Consider the following 19,086-nt stretch of genomic DNA (forward strand, 5'->3'; position numbering starts at 1 on the left):
TCATGTTGTCTTAGGTTTTGCGTTGAACATTTTGAGGGGTTTCTTTTCTAGAAAGAAGGGAGCTACCTCCTTAAAGACCAGTGGTGCAATTTCCCAGAGGAAAGCGTGGGCAATAATTAATGGCTTTTCAATATGTAAACACAAATACCTAAAGTCCCTTCCTTTTCTCACAATGAAATTCTATTTTCTATGGTCCACTCACAGTCTTTTAATGAACAATTGACAATCGTTCTTCTCTAAACATTCTATCCTGATGATCATCACAGTCAGGTAGCACCACCTCCTTGAAGTCTTCAGTTGACACAGGCCTGACTGTTGATTTTGAGTGACCCACAACAATGATGTGTTAGTCGCTTTGACACTGGGATGACTTTGGCATCTGATTCTCACCTGTGTGGACCTGATTGCTAAAACACACTCTTATTGTTTTATGAGGAGGAACTGAGAAACAATCTCATAAACCTGGTAGTTTCAGCAGAGTTGGGGTGAACTGCTAGGGGAAACAATGCCCCACCTTCAAGAAGCAGGTAGAAGATAAAGCAAAGCCAAATGTCACCAGGAGCAAAGAGGAGCTCTAACGAGAAGATCACTTCCAGAGGAGACATCAAAACCTTACTCCTTGTCATATTTTATGCCCTGGAACAGGAAACAAGGGAGTTGACAGGGATAACAGGGCTATAAGAACCAATCTGGGTTTTAGCAACTTATGTGCTCTTAATTTTATCATTCTTTAGTATCTTGTGTTCGGGCTGAATACATTCAGGTTTCATCCCACTGGAGGGTAAAGTGAACTAGAAAAGCACTGACTCCCCAAGGATCTGTTTCTGTTTCCAGCTGTTCTCCCACTAGAATGCAAGTCCTGCCAGTCAGGGTCTGACACTTGCCATCATAAGTCAGGTGTTAAGAGAACCTTCCAAGTGAATCTCCAGTTTGAATACAAGCAGAAGCAAATACCACTGCAACAAAATCTCTAATTTCATCAAGTATCAACTGGCACTAACTTAGGAGTATAAGAGCTCTCCAAACACAACTTGGCCTATCACTGTATCCCAATAACATTTACTATAAACAAGCCTAAGTACAACAACAAAAACAGAGGTCTCCCGGTTACCTGCTACAGTGAGAAATAATCTACCATAATTTTCAGCCCTTTCGTGGTTACAACGTGTTTATTATTTTCAGTAATGAATTCTAAGTTCCATTATGTCATGTGGAGACTTTTTTTAAAAACTGTATACTATGTTTCAAATTTTCCCCAATGTACAGAGCCTGCAAGTATTCAAGAATAAATAGGTGAGTAGCAATTGATAGTTTCTCCATCTGCACAGGTGACTGCCAATTAACAATGACTGGCTTAACCTTGATTTGGACAAGTTATCTATTCCTTTGCCTGTCTTATGCCTTGCATTATCTTAATGAATTAAGATCAGTTTTGTACCTTTTTCAGGAATCATGACAGTGAAAATGTTCAAATAAGTATTTTGGCAACACCACCAACAACTTAAGTCTCACGTTTTCCTATATGGGTGAAGCTATAGCAAAAGGTAAAATGAAAAAGCAACTGTGATGTCAAGGATCAAGTATATTCACAGATAATTCTGGTAAATATTTTAACCAGCATATAAAACCAGCCCTAATGTGTATATATTCTCTTTTGCATTTTGATTTTGGTCCTTCTAAATTCATTCTTTCTCCAGAAGAAAAGGGAATTTAAGACTGACTTCACCAGTGGTATTCTCTATCAAACAGGTTCATTTTTTTTAGTTAGAATTATTATAGTTTGACTGCACATACACATTATATTGCATGTAAATACGTATATACAGTATATTGCACATTTTTTAGTTTACATATATGTACTAATTATTGTTTCTAAGAACAGATTAGATCTTTAGCTTTTAAACTTACATAGGAATAAAGCCAACTACAAAATAAGAATCAACAGAATGCAGTAATCTAGTCATAAAGGACAGTCAAATGTGCTTACACATATTCAAGAAATCAAAATAATAATTAGTTCATTTATGTCATTATTATTGTTATTATTTTTTAGATTCCTCATATAAACGATGTCATATAGCATTTTCTTTCTCTTTCCAGCCCACTTCACTAAGAATGACAATCTTCAGGTCTATCCATAGTTCTGCAAATGGCATTATTTTATTCTTTTTTATGGCTGAGTAGTGTCCCATTGTATATATGTATCACATCTTCTTTATCCAGTCATCTGCTGATGGACATTTAGGCTGTTTCTATGTCTTGGCTATCGTACATAGTGCTGCTATGAACATTGGGGTGTGTGTGTCCTTTTGAATTTTTCACTGTTTTAATTTAGCCACTAAGAAGAATATACCAGTCGAAATAAGAATTTCTCTCTCTCTCTCTCTCTCTCTCTCTCTCTCTCTCTCTCTCTCTCTCTCTCTGTGTGTGTGTGTGTTTTGTCATTTTACTTTACTGGGTTCAAAAATAACACCTGAATGTGACGTGATTATTAAGTAAAGCTCAAATATACAAAACCAAGGTTGGTAAAAATAATGAAATTTGAAAGTTATTGCAAAAGCACTGAGGATGTAAATAGAAATACCTAGAAGATAAGTTTCTGAAAGATGTGTCTCACAGGGAGAGAGAGCCACCATATTCTGGATGGTATCTATTATCTGATGACATATTATTTAACTGGAGAAGACAGAAGTCAGAGAAACACGCATGGCTTCTTTAAAATGCTATCCAAAGCTGACCTTACCGAATAAGGCAAATAGGAGTCTGGGCCAGGCAGGGTTCTAGTGCACCTACATAATTCAAAAGACTGGCTCCTTTGTTCTGGATAATTAGGTGTGGCTAACAGTGGCCTTTTCTGTTCCTAATTACTCTCTCTGGCTGGAGACTCGAAAGTTAGATGCCCTGCTTCTTTTCAGAGCTCCTTGGTATGTAAAACTCACACTACACTCTCCTCTACTAGACCAGAAATTTCTGCCCCAAATTTGAACACCACACACTTGCTGTGGTCCATTCTGCAAGGAACCCAGCCTAGATGGCACATCTTTCTACTGTCCAGCAAACTGGAATTGTTTTAATTCCATTCACCCCTCAGGGGATTATAAAACCTCTTTTGCAGAAGTGGAAATGGAATTGAAGAATCTTTGTCTGATTTCACAATAGGAACATGAAGCAAATGATCGCTTCATTTACCTAGACATTTCAGATTTGGTTTTGCTCAAATTATCGTGACATTACGTCAGTCCTTCTTTACCCTTTACACGGCACAACCAACCTTCATCTTCTAATGATTCCACATAACTCTGAGTTGGTGACGGAGGAATAGTGCAGGAGGCTCTTTTTATCTTTAACTCACCTTCAGAGCAAGTGCTTCAAAGCACACTTTCAGATGACCGATGGAGAAAGGGTAGGGACCTGTAAGGAAGCCCTGCTATTAATGTATTTGTTTCCCAAGTGGGAGGTGTCTCCGACTCTTCCACAAACATAGAAAAAAGGGGGATTCTATTCTGCTATGTTTGTAAACAGTGCTGATTTACTAAGCCAGGTCCCTCCTCTGAGACAGCATTTTACAAAGGATACTATTTATGGATTGCTGGTTCAATCTGCCTATGAGGTCATTATTTCCAAGATCTTGAAAGAGACTATTTTGTTTGGGGCGGCTGTAGGCTCTATTTCAAGAATTGTACAAAAGAGCCATTATTCTCTAGGAACCCAATCGAAAAACTGTTGATCTTTCGAGTTTAACTGTTGTCGTTCACTTCTGCAACACAGCAGAAACTTGCAAGTTACGGTGGATCCAGCCACAGGCCATTTCATTTCACTTTTAGAATGTGGCCCTTAGCATTGTAGAGAAACATCTAACTTGAATGGACAACCAGCAACAATTTGTATCTGTTCACAAATTGCATTCAGATTTGGCTACTAGGTGTTTCAGAGAGAATTCAAACGGCTTTTGCAGATAGTGTATTTTTGGTCCAGCCCTTGAGACTTAATGTGGCTCACTAATGCCCTGTAATTACAATTGAAATTCATCAGCAAAAAGAAATGAGCCTCTTGTCTCATGATAACCAAGAAGCCGGAACAGCCCTCTTTTAGAGTACTAAGAAAGATTAATTCTCTTTCCCCGCCTCCTTATCTTCCTTTCTCTCTCTCTCTTCTCTACTCCCCACCTCCCACTAGGTATGTGCACACAGGTATACACACACACACACACACACACACACAGAGCTTCACTGACTTGCCTCTTGACACAGAGATTTACTGCAGAGCATTTCAGAGGAAAACTTTTATCAAGATGCATGGCACCTTGAGATGAAATGATTAGGCATTATAAATAATTGTCACGATTCTCCCCTTCTTCCAAAATGCATTCTCTTAATCAATGCAGTGCCAAACTTGATCCTCAGAGAACGTTCAGTAGGTGAAAAAAGAAAGCCACCAACATGCATGCTCCATGAGTCAAGGGTAAAGATAGGTAATCACATATATTCTAGGCTAATGTGGCAAAAATTCATACCATGGCATATGTGTTGAACTGGATGCAACCAAAAATGCCAATTTTGCCCATTTGCCACAGGTGCTCTACCTAGGTGTAAAGGGTGAGAATCCAGAAATACTGGCCCTACAACTTGCCAGACCAACTATTAAGCCAGTAGCAAATGGAATAAATATTTTCATCAGATCTGGTACCATCGGAGACAACCCACATGTCTGCATTATTCTGTCTGCTTTCAAAATCTAAATAATTGTTTATTTGCATATCTTCCCAATGAGAAACAAACTAATATTGGCCTCCTTTCAAAAACAAAAGCCCAGGCCGGCCAATACACACCTGTGATCTAATAAAGCCAAAGGTAAAGCTCAAAAACCACCAGCTGCACAAGGCCATTACTGCAAATCGGTAAGCGCACCAGTATGGCTTGTATCCATCTCATATCAAACAAGAGGATCTAACACAGGGTTGAGACACAGCCCAGGGGAAATTTCCAGGGTGAACTTCCTAATGTTTCTGAGATACCGACAGAAAGAATAGGGTTGGTTGCAAGACACCTGGAGCTGCTGAGATGGCAGGTAAACTGCCGAGCACATATGAAAGAAGACTGATTTTAGGATCTCAAAAATGTAGTCAACAAGTCAAAGAACTCTCACTGTGTTAAGACATTAACAGAACACGAGAGCATTTCAAATTTCTAGAACTGGGAAAATCTTTATAGTAAGAATTAGTTCTATAGATCAAGAAAAATTGAACTTTTAATGACAGCTTCCAAACTTGGAGGTATTAAGTACATATAGATTTAAAGTCAGCTAATGTCTCCTTAGACAATGATACCAACACCAGACTGGTCTTCATATTTGAGGATGAGGTTGCTGCTTTTACTATGAGAACGATGTATACACTGGATTATACTTTGGTGGTGGGAAAAGGATCTAAGGTACTTGCTGTATCTTTCTTGGGCTCCCTTGTAAACAGAAGCACACATTTTCAAGATGGCTAGCTAAGCTTCCAGGTGTAAACTGTGACAGGGGAACCAATTATGCTTTGTTAACTAGCCCACGCTGACATTAAACCCACTTTATCTTGGATATATTATTTGCAACTGAACCAACAGGCCAGACACTTATCACTGAGCGTGCTAAGAAAATGTAGTGAACTGTTGTCAATTGCCAAAAAGAAAGAAAAAGAAAAAAATCATCTAGCCTTCCACAAAAGGGACAATATATCATAATTGGAAAGAAAGATACCTTGCTCTGCATTTCTATAGCAACTTGCATCTAAAGATTTCCAGCAGCTTTTCAGACATTATTTCCCATAATATGCTAAGATGCCAAAGAAGAGAGAAAGGGCATTCATCTCACTTTATAGGGAGGAGAACAAGCCAGGTCTGAGTCTCCCAGCAGCCCTAAACCCACACTCCCATTCCTAGACTAGGTAGACAAGGGAAAGCCCACCACACACTACCAGCCAGATGGGCCCAAATTAGCATTTCCACCATCTTGTCTCAAATCGCACACAGTCACGAAACATGTCATTCACTCCCCTCACTAGATCATAAGCTCCTTGAGAGAAGTCCTCGGTCATAACTGTATGCTTCCTACTGTCTAGTATAGCGCCTTGCTCCCAGCAGGCATTCAATACACATGTGACACGGAACTTTATACATTCTATATACTTGTTGATGCTCTAAGTTTTTCATAATGTTGAAAAGGCCTACATGCCTACTGGAAGAAGTCTGAGCCAAGAAGGCATTTAGAAATATCGGCACTATTCTAACTGCCAAACAATTGGACACCATGGAGAATAGAAGCCAGCTACCACTGGATGGATTACCAACACCTCATTTTTTCCTGTACAACTTTGTAATGTCCAAAGAGCTTCCACGTCTTGCTCTTCTTTGAGCCAGGCACCGACCTGTGAAGAAGGGAGCACCATCCCCACTTTCCATATGAGGAAATGACAAAGCATAGAGGTTAAGTGACTTACCCAAGGTCACCACAAAGTGAAAGAATGGAAACTAGAAGCTCGAACTCTTCTCAGTTCCCTTCCCATGACACCATTACAATGTGTATCCAAGTAAACCCACCAACACACATATGCTCTCTTCATATATACACTTTCACCCTCCCCAATTTCATATGACAGTTTTAGCTTTTTTTTCATTTCAACCCATTTCCGGCTGGTACTTACTGACTTCAACTGCTTTTCTCATCCAAAGACCCAAGGCTAGGAGATTTACTGACAGGACTCCAAGAAGATTCGTTGGCCGGTAGGACCAATTCTTAGACGGCCTTGTTTTGGGGCCTGTCTGTTCTAGGGCACTCACCAAGGGAACTCTGCTATCAGAGACAGGGGTGTGCTGTTTCAGAGCGCCTCGCCTGGGAGATACCATTACAGTGTGTAATGGAGGGAAGCCATTTCGAAGATCATTTGATCAGGAGGAGCTGAGCTACTTGTTAGGCAGATTTGCAAAAGCAGCCAGACAAGTAAGGGAGGCACTAGCTCTTTTTACAGCTGCTGAGTTTCAATCTTAGATCCTGCAAAAGATAGCTCACTACTGACACACATACAAAGCCCAGTCACACAGAATACAGCCATGATCTCTCTCAAATGCGAGAGCAAACGAGGTCGGTTCTGTGGTAGTCCTGTTCTCAGCTAACATCTTTATGAGTGACTTCCATTGTTTTCAGCAGGAAATCCACATTAAATAAATCCAATAAGCCAGCATATTACAGTTGCAAATTTCAGTGAGAGGCTGCAAATAAGGAAATCGATAGGTATGCTCCAGTGCCAAGACCTCATATACTGCATCGATTAGACAGGGCAAAGAGTTCCTATTCGAATGACTTCCTAAGCTTCTAACTGTATGCAGCACCATACTTTATTATTCATCGTGGATGCTGCATGAGCTAATGCCAAGAAAATGCTAATGATCATCTGACGAGTATTTATTTTTACAAACTGATGCATTATTACAGGTTTCAGCTTTTCATGTCCAACACCAATGCTTCTGAGAAGAGAAACTAAGATGTATAAAGAACAGAGGTAGACATTTTTTAAGGATAAAAAAATAGAAGATGCCTCAAATAAACGTGTGGGAAAAAGAAAAGGAAAGCAAAGCCTAGTAATAAAACATTTCCTAGTTCTCAAAACAGAATCCTTGGAAGCATTCAGATGGAAAAAATCCGGTGCAGACTACCGAGACGAACAGCCCGAGTGAGCAGGATATGGTAAACCATCGTTTTGAGTCTCTGGAGTTCTAGCTGCTGTTACTATGCCTGGGTGATAATTATACCCTTCCCTGATCCACTCCAGGGAAAGAGCCACAAATTCAAGCCTAAGAATTCAATTCCCAAAGTTGCTGGGGCTTTTTGTATGCCACAGAGATGTCTGGACATTGTTTTTCAGCCTGTACCCTGTGGCTCACTGTCCCAGGAACTTGTCCATTCTCAATTTTCTATACCCACATTGGCTTTCTACAGGGAAGGTGTCCATCAAATGTTTGAAGAGAGTTGCTACATGGGGTCAAGTGAGACCCTGGCATTACGTAAACCAGGAATTTAGACCATTTTAGCAAAGTTCATATTCAACTGCTTTTCTCATCCGAAGACCCAAGGCTAGGAGATTTTTTGGCTCATATTCTACCAAAAAAAAAAAAAAAAAAAAGACATCTTGCCAGAACTGGAGGTCAAAGAATTTTGGGAGGTGTAACTTGCAGCAACTCTTCTTCAGGCTTTTTTCTCTTGACCTAAGTTTACAAAAGAGCTGAGAGCCTGACTTAGCATCTTATTTGGGGGCTATAGTGAAGGAAGAAGAAATGCTATGTATGAAAAAAAGGGGCCTTCTTCAAATGCAGAAGGAAGAATGGGACATAACAAGACCTACATTCCATCCATCCCACTGCACAAATGGCAGGGGTAAACATGAAGCTGGCCATAGCAGCAGTTGCAGAAATTCGCCATCTCCCACCCCCACCTCCTACCCCTACTGAAGATGATTTATACCTGAAAGGAAACTGGCCATGGCTCTAAGAAAAGATCATAATCCACCCAAGGAGATTCCTCTAGAAACCAAAAGCCTGAAGGATGGCATCACAATTGATCATGTTTGCTTTCCTATGGCTTCCCTGTACTCAGCTTACCAGTTCGTCACTTACAAGTTGTCAGATCCATTCAGCAGGGCTTTCCCCTTCCTGCCTGTTACTCTACCAGTTGGTTGCAACTACCAGTGTCCAGTTCTACAAGATGTGGCGCACGACTGGTTCATGCCAGAGCAGATCCCTCCTCCAGCACACGAGAAGCTTTGCTTCGCCAGTGCTCACACACACACACACACACACACAGAGAAGACTTCCATGTGCCTAAGTCTTTCTGTGGCCCTGGGAAGCTCCCAGGCTGAGATAATGGGGCCCAGCCCTCACCTCAAAAGGAGAAAGGGTATCAGGAAAATTGCAGATAAAGCAGAAGCAGGGTTTGATGCAAGGAGTGTGAGTCAGCAGGCCTGAGGGGGAATCAGCAGTTTCCAAATTACTCCTGTGGTGCCTGGACTGTGGCCGAGAAACACATCCCGACAAACATTTGGGGAGGAAAGCTGAGTGTTTATATATCTGTGTTTATATATCTGTGTTCATCTCTGAGTGTTCTTTCTCCTTTACAGTTGAGCCTAATGCATCCCCTGTGCTCACAATCAGGTCAGCCAATCACCAGCTGGCTTTGTGGCCTTTTGCAGGTTGTGGAGGCATGCCCTACACTCTTCTGGCCAGCTTAACAGTGAGGGTCTCTAGGTTACAGAGCTGTATAAAGACAGGAAAAGAGAAGATCTTATGTCAACCTAACGTGGCTCTTTACAGGAAAAGAAACCAGTTAGATGCTGTCTTCTTGTGAAGTGCTGGTTGACTTTCATTTCAAAGAATCCTATGATCAAAGCAGAGACCTACTACCCTTTGAGGGAAGAGATGAGACAGTAACTGTAAGAATATGCCTCTTAAGCAACCCATCTGTACATGCATTCATTTACAACGACAAATATCTATTGAAGTTTATATGCCAGGCACCATGTGAGGTGCCTGAGTAAAGAGAGAAATAAATGCCCAGCCCTGAGTGAGATTATAGGCTTGAGCAGTGGGTTTCATCTCTAGCTGCATATTATATATAAAATGTATATTAAATACATAGATAAAAATACAACAACAAAACAACTAAGAGAGACTGTAGCCGTTCAGAAGAAGGGAAGACTCTCTGACTGCTATCCTATTGTCTGAGAAATCAGTGCCAATTATCATACCTCCACATCGAAGGAAAGTGTTTGCTATGGATGCGCCAAAGAACATCATTGCCCCGCCTTTCATCTCCATGCCACCAACATTCACATGTACCAGGTACTGCATCAGACATGGGGGCATGTAAAGAGAGATGAATGAAGACCAGTCCCTGTCTTCAAAGAGCCCCAGTTAAATGAGGATGGCAGACATGCATACACACAATAGGGAATACAGTGGGATGCAACCCGGGTAGGCACAGGATTCTTCAGAGGGACAGAGCAGGAAGGGTAAATAATGTTTTCAGAAGGATCAGCGATATAGCACTTCAGTGGGGTATTGAAGGATAAGTAGGAGTTCATCAGGATTTGGAAAATGAAAAGTACCAGGTTGGTGTAAGAAATTATTCAACAGTATAGTCCAACGAACAAATACTCCAAGCATGCTAGATTACATTTCTTAGCCTTGGGTCCGTTTCTGCTGAACTAAGTGATGCTGGTGCTATGTAAGAAAGAGAAGAAATCTTAACCCTCTGGAAGAAAGAGACATCATGAGACTTTGAAAAGCCAGAACACTGGCTCCTGGTGAACTACAGAAGGGAACTACAGTATAGGTGACACAAAGCATTTTCCAAAACTAAGGCCATATACAAGCAAAACAGACTTCTTTGGGCAAAAATGTATTAAGAACATAACACTTGGAAAAAGAAACTGCTGCCTTTCATGTTGCATTTAAGAACTAAGTTGCATCTTGTTCTGTAGTTTTCGTTTCTGAGGTTGAGTTTTAGTTGGGTCTTTTTTATAAACCCAAAAGAATGGTCTCCAACAAAAGAAGAATGGTTGATTCTAGCGCAACTTCTGGATTGTTCTGTGACCTTGAGGAAATCACAAAATCTTCACAGATAAATTCATTCATTCATTCATTCATTCAGCATTTCCACAGTGCCTAGTATGTGCCCAGGAAGGCAAGAGATGCTTTGGAAGGCCAGTGGAGGAGGGGTAGCTAATACTTCCCAGAGGAGTCAGAGGTCACTACACTTGAGCAAGGTACTGAAGCTCACCAGGGTCTAGGGTAACAGGTGAACAAGTTGCAGCCCCCACCCTTGAAGAGATTTAAAGTATAATGGGTCTTTGCCATGACAGCTCAGTGCAAATATGACAACAAGTTACTGCTGAAGGTCAAGAGAGGGGCTTCCCACAGCCCAAAGAAGGCAGCTTCACAGAGGAAGTACACTTGAGCTGAATTCAGGAGAACAAGTAATCAAACCATGGAGAAGTCATGTTTCAGGCATAAGCAACATGTACTAAGGCCCAGAGGAGATGAGAGACAACGTAGTGTGTTAGAGGAACTACAGGTAACCTGGTGTGACCATAGGAGGGATGGGAAAAATAAGATCAGTAGAGACCAAATTGAGAAGGATCTGGGATGCCCTTCTTTGGGGTTTGGACTCTTCCTGTCTAGATGGAGAGGTTTTGAGCAGTGAGATGGCATGATTAGCTTTGAATTTCAGAACTATTACTCGGGTGACAATGCAGTAGATAGAGCAGGTTGAAGACTTAGGGATGTCCCAGGGAGCAACATGGAAATAATTTTGAAAAGGGACAACTCTGAGAAAATAAGCCACGGGAGAGGAAGCATAGGCAGTATGGGAACCGAAAGACAGGAGAAGGGAGGCTTCAAGAGGGGTTTCCATTTTGGACATTGGCCGAAGATGTCACACATGCTAAGCCTGGTGGGATTAACTGGTCTCAGGAGCCCAAATGGAAATCTGGGTAGAAACAGATTTCTATTCCAAGAGGTCCAGAGGAGTGTGGCAGGACTAACGGTTTCTTTAGTCTTTAGGGGATTTTCCAGGTCTATTGAGGGATAATTGACACATTAAAAATGTATTTATTTAAGATGTACAACGTGATTGATGATTTGGTATACATACACATTGTGACATGGAAATCACAATCAAGTTAATTCATATTGCCATCACCTCACATCGGTTTTTTTGCTTTGTTTTCCTTTCTAGTATGGTAAAAACATTTAAGATCCACTGTCTTAGCAAATTTCAACTATACAATACAGTATTATTAATTATAGTCACCATGCTGTACATTACATCCCTAGTGTAGCCTTTAGTTTTTGTTCAGGATTTCAGACAGAACTGTGCCTCAGTTTCTGCTTTTTTCTGGAAATGAGAGTAAACAACTAGTTTAGAATGGTGATTATAAAAAAAAAACTAAGTTGGTATGCTGATAACAAATATGACTATATGGGAGTTCCCTTATATTAGTCGTCACTGGACCACCAGTAAAATCATATTCCCAAGAGAATAATAAGAGCACATTATTCTGATTTCGGCCAATAAGATAGCACTTACGAGTTATATAGAAATTTGTCTAAATTTTTACAAGGACTCTGCCAACAAACATAAACATTCTACAAAGGCTGAATATCTGCAAATAGTCCTCGAATACGTAACTTTTGCATACGTCCAAATGCAGAGAAAAAAGAACAAACCCACTGACACATTGGATATCTCAGTAAAAATTAAACCAAGACTATCTAGTGGGAAGCTGAACAAATAGCTAAGCACCCTGCGTTTATTACACAGCAAGTAATAAAAAGCTGAAGGAAACATCAAACCACATGTAGTGGGGGAGAAAATCTCTCTCTAGCTTTATCTATTCCTCTCAATAGAGACAGCAAAATTAAGACAATAAATACAAATGTAGCAGCAGTTCTAACATGTTTATTTGGCATCATGAAATGGTTCGATGGAGAGCAGGACATGTGGGCTGAAAATATTCATTTGGTGACTATCAGCATGGGAGTGGGTGCAATTGCCTAGGACGAGCCCAGAATAAGAGAGGAGGAAAGACCTTGGGGAAACACTGACATTTAGGGGCCAGTAGAGGAAGCCGAGATCCCTGAGAAACATAGTTAAAGGAGTGGAGGAACTGGCTCTATGACATTATGGAAATCATGAGAAGGGTGTTTCAACATGAGTATGGCTATGAGGCAAATGTCACAAAAAGGTCAAAAGTGCGCTTATCTTTTTGTCCTCCCACCCTCCGCCTAGAGTTCACTACAGTGGACACCTTGTAATTTTCACGTCAGAAGAGAAAAGGCCAAGTGTCACCAGAGGTCTGTTGATGTTTCAGTACGTTTTCAGAATTTCCAGACTCTGGCCATTTGGTGCTCCTGGAGCAGCATGAAGAAAACCACACAGCATGCCTCAAGAAAGACTTTCCTTTGGGTGATAAACCAGATCAATTGTAGCTAGCATTCAGACAGTTTTTCACAAGAAGGACTATGCTCAGTTCAAATGGCTCATATCTGCTAACCGTCTCCCCAAAGACTTAGCCAAGCAAAGAGGCAAATATTCAGTCTGGTCTGGTACCTTCTCAGCACTGCTGCTAATGAGCTTCAAGGCCCTGAGTACTTCCCTTGGTCCTTCTGAATCTTATTAACCTCACATATACAAGGTGACTACCTCACCCAGGAGTTGTGAGGATCAAACAATCCATGTGTGGAAAATGCTTTCAAGTAATTTAAGGTACTTTACCAGTAGAAGATATTTACAATTATTGCCACAGATTTCACAAGCCGTAAGTGAAATCACCATCATTCACTGAGATCTGTTTATGTCCCAGGCACTCTGTTACAAGTGACTCAAGCACAAGTTCACAGAACTTGCGTAACCACTTGAGGTATTATTTTCATTTTACAGATGAAACTGACATTTAGAGACATCAGCTCACTCGCTAAGGTCACAGAGCAAGATCACACAGTAAGACTATACAATCCCACAGCTGTGTGATTCCAAAGCCCATGCTCTTACTTATGCTTCCTCAATCACACTACAGTTTCATGTGATGTGAGGAGTTCTGAGTTACTCACAGCTTTTGCATGGTCACCAATGTTCTTCGAGGTTTGAAGGGAGTGAACTGTGCCTCTGCTGTGGTGTTTGGGAACCAAAGCCTAGAAATGAGCAGACCCTCTACCCACAAAGCAGACCTTTCAGCATGAGAATCAAGGGCAGAGGAGGGCCTGCAGTTAGAGACCAGACCTCTGGCTCCACCAGCATCAGTCTTTTCCATTCCTCCTCTCCTAAGTTTCTGTACCAGCAAATAAAGGTGACATTACTGAAGCCTTCACAATTTCAAGGGGAAAGTTGTAGGACCAGAGGGTACATTGAAATGAACAAGAGACATTGCTACAGTGGCCAGATAAGCATGTCCTAAAATTGAATTGAGGAAACTCTCCTAGGTTACTTTTCTTTTTCACTCATCTTCTTAAGTGGGAGTAAGCACTGACCCCTAGCTCGTGGTTAAGGAGAAATGACTTAAAGGCAGGCAGGCAACAAGTCCTGTGAAAATTAGGTCTTTGGTGGCAAAGAACCACACTGTTTCTCTGTTATTTCAGGGTTCTGCCCCTTTGAAAGCACCTCCTTCCAAGGGCTGTGTAAGGATAATAATATCTACCATTTGTTGAGCACTGACTATTGTGCTAAATGCTTTCATATATTATCTCATTTCATCCTCATAACAACACAATGAGGTAGATGGTATTAGTGTCATGCCCATTTTACAGATCAGGAAACTGAGACTTGAGAAGGCTAGGTGATTAACTCAAACAAGGTTACACAGCTAACAAGTGGCCAGATTGGGATTCACATGCTGTTCTAGCCGACTCCAGAGTTGGTGCTCCTAATGCTTCTATCATAATGGATTTATGGGTTATTAAATATTTTGAGAAGTATAAAATACCACATAAATGCAAGGGGTGGGTCTCCTTTCTTAGGACTCCTCACTGTAATCAAGTGAATTCTGGCAGGTGCATTTTTCTCATCCTAAAATTCAGCCAGTGCTGTCAGTTTTATAAATTGCTTTCGGTGAATCTCAGCGTATCGGCAGAGATGATCAAATGTTAATTTGCCAGGCTATTTTCCTAAAGCAGTCTCCTGGAGGAGGTGGTGGCTAAATCTTAATTAAGTACGATATTTCCATTAAGGTCTTAAAAGCTCACTTTTCTTCCTCTGCCTTACGCCCAGTGACAAAGCGCTTTGTTACACAATCTTCTAGAAAGATGACATATCTTTCCTGTGCTAAGCAAGATGTCTACAAGGAAGTTTGCTTTGTGAAGTGGCTTTCCTAAATGCTGACTGCTGTTCCCAACCAACCATGGGCACTCAAGGCCTTTGGAGCCCGGAGACCACTGGATTCTATGATAAAGATTCCGCCAACCCTCAAGCCTTGTACTCCTGTTTCATGGTGACTTCATCTTTCCAATTCAAAGGAAACGACCTCAAGGGCAGAGGGTGTACCTTTTACCCATCTGAATCTCCCTCTGGACCTCGCACTATGTGAGGTGCACAGAAGATCCTCAATCTGAGCTCATAATGCCATTGGAATTCTGGGACTGAGGAAGAGAGGCATTGGATCTGTCCTGACAACATGGTGCGGCCCACCCAGTCCTTTTCATTCCTTTGTGTGTGTGTGTGGGGGGGGTAATTAGGTTTGTTTATTTATTAAATGGAGGTACTTGGGATTGAACCCATGACCTCACGCATGCTAAGCACGCAGTCTACCACTGAGCCACTGAACTGTACCCTCCCCCTCCTTTTTGTTTCTTAATTGAGTTTCACAAGTAAGCTGCTCTGGGCTTAGCATTGTGCTAGGCATTGGGAACCAAAATAAGTAAGGTGATGTGGTCTGTAATATCAAAGAAGTTCTCAATCTAATGATGGAGGGAAGGTGGTGTTCCAGAGTATAGGCTCTTTCCCACGATGTGCCAGAACCCGTATCAAATGGCAGCTTGGACATATTTTGCACTATTTTCACTCCAGGGAGAGTACAGCAGGGGAAGCCATGGACTAGGGAGACTTCTACAAAGTGCTCTTGTGGACTAGGGTGGCACGTGACTCTGGCACCAGGCTTCTGATCTACTGGTTCACTCCTGTTCTTTTTTTGCACCCTTGCAGGGATTCTACAGTCTATCTGGAGTGCAAGGAAGTATTTTCAGCTTGTCTTTACCCACGCCCACTGAGAAATTTCCTCTGATAACTTGTTAGTAACAGATGTTGAAATTCCAGTGGGGTCTATATATGTGCACCCACTCACAATAGAAATGTGTTGAATAAAATAATGCCATTTGTGGCAACATGGATGAACCTAGAGATTGTCATACTAAGTAAAGTAAGCCAGAAAGAGAAAGAAAAATACCATGTGAGATCACTTATATGTGGAATCTCAGAATATGACGCAAATGAACGTATTTGCAAAACAGAAACAGACTCACAGACATAGAAAACAAACTTATGGTTACGGAGGGGGAAGTGATAAATTGGGAATTCAGGACTTGCAGATACTAACTACTATATACAAAATAGATAAACAATGTCCTACTGTATAACACAGGGAACTATATTCAATACCTTGTAATAGACTATAATGAAAAAATATGAAAAGGAATACATATATATATATAACTGAATCACTATGTTGTACACCAGAAATCAACACATTGCAAACTGACTATACTTCAATAAAAATAAAAGTTTAAAATAATAAAAAAAACGTATTTTATCATCCAGTTAGCTCATTAACCTTTTCTTTCTCTTTCTTGAATACCATGGTCCAGGGTTAACAGGGGGAAAGTAGACCAGGCTAGATTAGAGGTACCTGCTGGAGGCAGGGCTGCCCTGTCTGTGTGATCACTTCTGCATAGGAAACCACCAAGAATGCATAAAGAAATGCAAGCCTCACCTTTCTCTCCCCCTTGGGAGAGAAATGAGGTGGCCAGTTAAGCCATCAACTTCCAGAAAATAAACAAACCATCTATACCCTAACCTCTTTTGAATAGGTCTGGCTAAGTTTCAGTGATTAGAGATGATTTTTGTAGATGGAAACTATGGTGAAAGGATATAAAACTTGATGTGAGGGTTCGAGCTTCTTCTTTTTAATTCTAGACATAAATCCCACTCCTTTCTGCTAGAAAGATCTTGTCCCACCACCACCCTGGCTGGGAACAACACTCTTCCTTTTAGCAGCAGTGAGAAGAGAACCAGAGGCAAAACAGGAAAAAAAAGTCAGCTGTGGTAATGAACTATTGCCTGCAATTGGGTGTGTTACAGTGTGTGTGTGTGTGTGTGTGTGTGTGTGTGTGTGTGTATGAGTGAGAAAGTGTGTGAATGTTGCACTACCAGTGTGGGGGTGTGTATAAGAGTCTCGGAAATTATACATGGGTGTCTACGTGACAGTGTGTCGCTATTAGCATTATTGTGACTCTGTGTCAAAATGAGTGTTTCCATGTGTAGGTGTGATGACGTGTGAATGTAATGGCATTAGAGTGATTGTGTCAGTGCTGAGTATGGCAATGGAAGAGAATGGAATTCTGAGTGTAAGAAAACAGAAGAGTTTAAATGGCTGAGATTGTGTTCATGGTGTGGGCATGGACAAGCGTGAACATATGAGCATGTATGCACATGTGTGTGTCCCTGTGAGTTATAAGCCACGTGAACGTGTAACTGGGAGGTGATTTCAGTGCACATGTGTTGGGAGTGTATGAAATTGAGTGCGTGTACGACTATATGAGAAACTGGCGGAGGAAAGTCAACGTAAGAATGTGTGTAGAGTGTGTATGATTGTATAGGAATTTGATGGTTAAGGGTGACTGTATCATATGTGTGGATGTGAGTGTGTAGGTCTGACTGGGAAAGTGTGAGGATGTAAGAGAGAATATAAAGGTGTGAGTGGATGAGACTGTGAAGGTGGGGTGTATGGTAAGTGTGAGTGTGTGTTGGTACAGAATAGTGAATATATAAATGGGAGTCTGTATCAGTGTTTGGCAGTATGGATGAACCTGTATGCAGTGTGTTCATAAATGTGACCGTGTGTGAGGATGAGGGGGTAAGAATGATCATCACTATGAATGTGTCCAGTGTGAACAATGAGTGTGAATAAAGGAGGTAAAGATGATAGTGTGAATATATAAGAGTGTGTGAGTGGGCTTGAGAGAGCGTGTGTGGATTTGTGTGTGTGTGTGCACATGCATGCGCATGTGCATGAGTGAGCACTGGAGGGTACCAAAATAATCTGGGATGCTGAGAAACTCTCCAGGAAGTGTCTTTCCTCCCAAAGTCACAATGTGTCTAGTTTGAGGCAGTTTCCTTAGCCCATCTCAACTTCTATCTCCTCAGGGGTAAAACAGTGAGGCTAAAAATACCTACCTTGAGCCAATATCACTTTTATAATCCAAAACAAAACCAGTAACTCTTAGAGAAAAATACCTACCTTGTAGAGTTACTATAGGATCAAATGGTCTCATGCACGTAAAATGCCTAGCACAGAGCTGGCAACAGTGGGCACTCAATAAATACAAGTTATTATTGTGGCTGTCATAGAACACCCAGGAGAAACCCAGGGGCTTACGTCTTATTTTAGCCAGTTCTAGTTACCTTCTGTTGCTCAAGCTCTGTAGAGGATCCCCTGCCGGAGAGCATCTCTAGAAAGTTGAATGCATCAGTATCGGCAAGGCTGTAATTTCATACCTTCAATTTCACAGCCTACACTCTGGAGCTTCCCCTCCATGAGAAGGCATCACAGAATCAGCTGCCGCTGAGCTGCAGTTTTCCTTTGTCCTTGCAGCCCCAGGACAGGCTCAGTGTGAAAGTGAACTATGCTGAATATTCCTCCTTTGGTTTTTGTTTAGGTTGTTTGTTTTTCTTGTTAGGGTTTTTTTTTTGTTGTTTTTGGTTGTTTGGATGTGACTTGGGCAATACAAGAGACACCTAAGTAACTGACAAAGAGACAGAAGACCAGACACAGAGACAGAGGGATGGTAAGATACAAACAGATAGCTGGACCGCAGCATATAGCAACAGAAGGCCAGACAGAGAAGACAACAGAGGAAGCTGTAATGGCTGCCTGAGAGGAAAAGAGACAGGTAGATGATCAGAGAGGCAGACCAAGAAACCTGAGAGAAGTGGAGAGGAAGAGAGAGTGGCCCAAATCAAAAAGCTGCTGGGGAACTGTCAGGCACCTGCGAGAGAGACTGGAGACCTGTGAAATCTAGTTCCTACTCCTGAAGAGTTTACAGTCTAGTTTACCTGCCAAGATGAATACTCCAGAAACCATGCAAGAATTAGTTAAGGCAGCAGAGAAGCAAGGGCCACACTCTATGCTACAGACTCAAGTGTTATTGGAGAGTGGGGGAGGAAATGCTCCCTGGTTGGGTGGGAAGGCAGAGGAAAGGCTTAGAAGGTTTAACTTAAGGCTGCCAGGCCCAGAAGCTGGGATGGACGGGGTGGGGGTACACTTTGAATAGGAAGGTAAAATTCAGGTTA

General features: G+C 41.5%; 1 protein-coding gene across 13 annotated transcripts in view; it reads right to left on the bottom strand.

Annotated features, from left to right (window-relative positions):
• Positions 1-19,086, bottom strand: part of PAK3 (p21 (RAC1) activated kinase 3) — a 240,498-nt gene that overhangs the window by 88,959 nt on the left and 132,453 nt on the right. The gene's annotated exons all lie outside the window — the stretch shown is intronic.

The sequence above is a fragment of the Camelus bactrianus genome, chromosome X (genome assembly GCF_048773025.1).
Source record: "Camelus bactrianus isolate YW-2024 breed Bactrian camel chromosome X, ASM4877302v1, whole genome shotgun sequence".
NCBI classification, from domain to species: domain Eukaryota; kingdom Metazoa; phylum Chordata; class Mammalia; order Artiodactyla; family Camelidae; genus Camelus; species Camelus bactrianus.